This window comes from Dermacentor andersoni, chromosome 9, assembly GCF_023375885.2.
Source record: "Dermacentor andersoni chromosome 9, qqDerAnde1_hic_scaffold, whole genome shotgun sequence".
Taxonomy (NCBI): domain Eukaryota; kingdom Metazoa; phylum Arthropoda; class Arachnida; order Ixodida; family Ixodidae; genus Dermacentor; species Dermacentor andersoni.
In genome coordinates, this window is record NC_092822.1 from 112,852,846 (window position 1) to 112,856,561 (window position 3,716).

General features: G+C 42.6%; 1 long non-coding RNA gene across 1 annotated transcript; it reads right to left on the reverse strand.

Moving 5' to 3' along the window:
* Window positions 1–1,053: 1,053 nt before the first annotated feature.
* LOC140213255 (uncharacterized) lies at window positions 1,054–3,080 on the reverse strand. Its single transcript, XR_011890206.1, has 3 exons — window positions 2,736–3,080; window positions 2,172–2,231; window positions 1,054–1,699 (listed from the first exon to the last, which is right to left on the reverse strand). It is a non-coding gene; the product is annotated as an uncharacterized lncRNA (long non-coding RNA).
* Window positions 3,081–3,716: the final 636 nt, after the last annotated feature.

A 3,716-nucleotide genomic window follows, 5' to 3' on the forward strand; every position in this document is an offset into this window, starting at 1 on the left:
CGTCTCCACCGACAACTGAAGGCGTCATGCATTTATCGCTACGCTTGACAAACAGCACCGGGTGGAAAGGCTCCCAGGTGAAAATATCCCAAGTGGTCCCACTTGATTCCCAACTGGTCCCCATTGAACTGGCTTATGGTGAAATTCGCAGTAGGTTGTGGTCCCAGCTGGAACCAGTTAAGCTGGGATCAGTTGGTATTGGTACCAGCCCCCACTGGGACCAGCTGGAATCAGTTCAGCTGGGACCAGTTGGTAGTGGTCCCAGCCCCCACTGGGACCAACTGGAACCAGTGGGCACTATTATTGGCAGCAGCCCCATACATTCAAGGTGCCCATTGGCACACTTGCATTCAGAGCTGCTGCTAAACAAGGGCAGTTAGGCCACTTCATTGATAAACTTCATTTATTGACATCCTACAGATCGAGCTTTTCTTTGGATTGCCCAGTCGCTTGTGCGATTTTCTCGCACCTTGAATTTTTTCAGACAGTAGTTTTGGTATTGAGGCCACAGCTGCAGTGGTGTCTTCACATTTCAGCTGGCCCCAGTAGCGGACTGTGGCTGCAAAACAAAAAAAAAGGCACAGCGGTGCATAAGGTTCAATAATGTTAGCAAAATGTCAAGAAAACTAATAATTTTATAGACAAAGCCAAAATCTAGACACATGATATGCCATTGCAGACATTTCAAGGTTACAGGAATCTATATATAAAAAGCAAATATTTCCATTATACCTGTCACAACGTTCACTTTTTTAGGGGTAAGTGGCTGCTTTGGCAGCTCCCCAGATGCTCTTTGCTTGGGTGCAGCAATGCTACTCACGCTCCTGTTGACAAGGCCATCTGTGCCCCATGTCGCTTGAGCTTTATCCTTGTATACAAGCGTTGGTTTTTGGTTGTTCAAAATTTTTGCTGCTTGGGTTGCAGAAACGATCACGCCTTCTGCCAGATGAAACTGAAAGGAACAAGAAACATCCATACTCATATTATTCGAAAGGAGGATCTCCCTAAATGAATTGTGCAACCAGCTGTCTTATCTAAATTTCTCCAGTAATTTTTAGAGCACTGAGAGAACAGAAATGAAAATTCTGAAAGGAAGGATGTGAAATGCAGCTGGGTTGTGTGTGCTTTCATTGACTGAAAAAGGAAAGAAGGGTTTGCTCATCAGAAATTATGTTCTTCAACATGCCCACCAACCTTCAGTTTCAGTGACTAAAAAACTAATTATGGGGCTTTACATTCCAAAACCACAATTTAGTGGGGGACTGCGGAATAATTTGGACCACCTGGGGTTCTTTACCGTGCACCTAAATCTAAGTACATGGGTGTTTTCGCACTTTGCCCCCACTGAAATGCGGCTGCCGTGGCCGGGATTCGATCCCACTACCTCGTGCTTGGCAGCCCAACACCATAGCCACTAAGCAACGGCGGTGGGTCGTTTCAGTGACAGAAACATCAGGGAATAAACTTCAATATAATGATAAGTAAAATGAAAACTACTGCCATACAAAATGGGTGAATATGGTTTAGGCAGCATCCATTTCCCCCATCTCGTTAGGACAGTGACAACCTTATGGGCTGTTTGAAAGGCTAGCATGCCAATATTACCTTTTGAAGCACTAAACATGAAACGGAATGTGAAAATAGTTTGCAATAGTACTCACTGATTCATCAGGGAGTTGTACGAAGTCTTTCTCAGGCACTAGATAAGAATAAAACAATGAAATCTTTGTGACTCCTTTAACGCCACTGTGTGTGCAAATAAGTGTTTTAAAACAAGCTTAGCATTGAAATAATGCTATATGGACACAATTACATTACATTCGACACAAGTAAATAGCATGGCTGCTATAAGAAACAAGCTGAGCTGTACAACATTTAGAGAGCAGAGAAAAAAATTCTGGCAATTACTTCGGCATAAAAACGAAACATTTGATCAGTTGCTTTATGAATGGTGGTATGGGTGGCTCAAGGCATTTACATTTATTTGTTAGATACAAAGTGCACGTGAGCACTCAGGTAAGAGTAAAGCAAATGTACTTGTCACACAGCAAATAGCAGCAGAAGTAGGATTAAATGAGCCTGATGGAGTTCGCTAGCACAGTCTAAAGCACACTAATATTTTCGCATTCACGAAAGCATTGTTCAGACAGAATGGGAATAAAAGAACGTACTCGGTATGCCAGGTGTGTCACCCCCCTGGGCGTTGTCGTTAGGAAAACGCCAGTCATCATCTGTAATCCCAGAGTGCATGCTAGTTAATTAAAAATCACACTATTAAACTTATGCGTTCAAAAATACTTAAAATTGCAGGGTTTAATAGAGAGTTTTAGATTAGGGGGACGCAAGTGTCAGAGCTTCCTATCTGTGGAATGGGTCATGAGGGATGCTGTAGTAGTGGAGGGCTCTGGATTAACTTTGGTCACATGGCCATTATTTAACGTGTACCCGAAGCACGGTACACGAGCATTTTTACTGTCCGAATTGGAACGCGACCACTATTGCCAGGAGTCGAAGTTGTGAACTTGTGCTCAGCAGCAGAATTCCATCTCCACTGAGCCTCTGCAACGGGTAATGTGTTCATATGCTCTCTACCTTTCTTCAGAATCATTTTTCAAAGGTTTTTGGCTCAATAGTGCCCATATGACACAGGCACACAACTCTGCAAATAGTTTACTGAAAATTCATTTGCCTAAACGTGGTTTTAGCTGAATGTGAGAGGAACTGAAAACACTTACCTTCTGTCATTGGACTTTGTCCTACGTGATCTGCTTCTGCAGAAAAAGCATCAAATTATTGTGGTTAGATATTAGAACTTTAGGTCATTATAAAAAGTTTATCTTCCCAGTAATTAAGGCTATAATCACACAAAGAGAAGCAAAAAGATCTTTTCTGCCAAACCACAGCTCTCCATGTACTAACCTTGCCTGGTGCAAATGGCTTGTTCTGGAATGAAGTACAGTAAAACACTTAGTAAAGCACTAAAGAAAACAGAGTTGCTTAGAAATAATACAAGTGTTCCATAAATGGTCCCAGAAGTATAGAAGAAATAAAATTGCTCACCCATCCTGTCATGGCCTTTGGCATTATGCTCTTACTTGGCATGAATGGCTTCCACTATAACAGACAGGTTTAAATATTAGCATAGCACATAAAACACAGTTAATCATTAAAACTACTAAAACAAATCACCAATAAGGCGTGTATCTGATAAGGAATGTAGGCTTTAGCCTTTCAACTTGAATGCTAGATTGAAGAACTTACCTTCCAATGGAAGGCAAGTTCTTCATATGTTTCTTGCTATATGGTCCCGTGTCTGAAGAGAAGCTTTCACTAAAACAAAATGTACAGGCGCCGACAAAAGTAGTATACTCCACGCAGCGGCACACTGTATTGCGACGCCATCTGCAGGCGGCATCTGGGATCGAGACAGCCAATGTGTGCCCTTTATTATCGGCAGACATGATCCCAGATGCTGCCTGTAGATGCCGTTGCGATGCAGTTTGCCGTTGCTCCGGCTCCCACTGCGTGGAGTATACCAATTTTGTCGGCGCCTGCACATGCCAATTAACCTATATACTTAATGCACAGCCGATATTTACACACTATGAGCATGCCTGTCTCAAAGTATATACGATTCTTGTAGCGCGTCTCTCTCACACACTCCTGGCAGTATGTATTATTCAGTGTGTTCAAGCCAAGGTGATTAAGCTTACCTT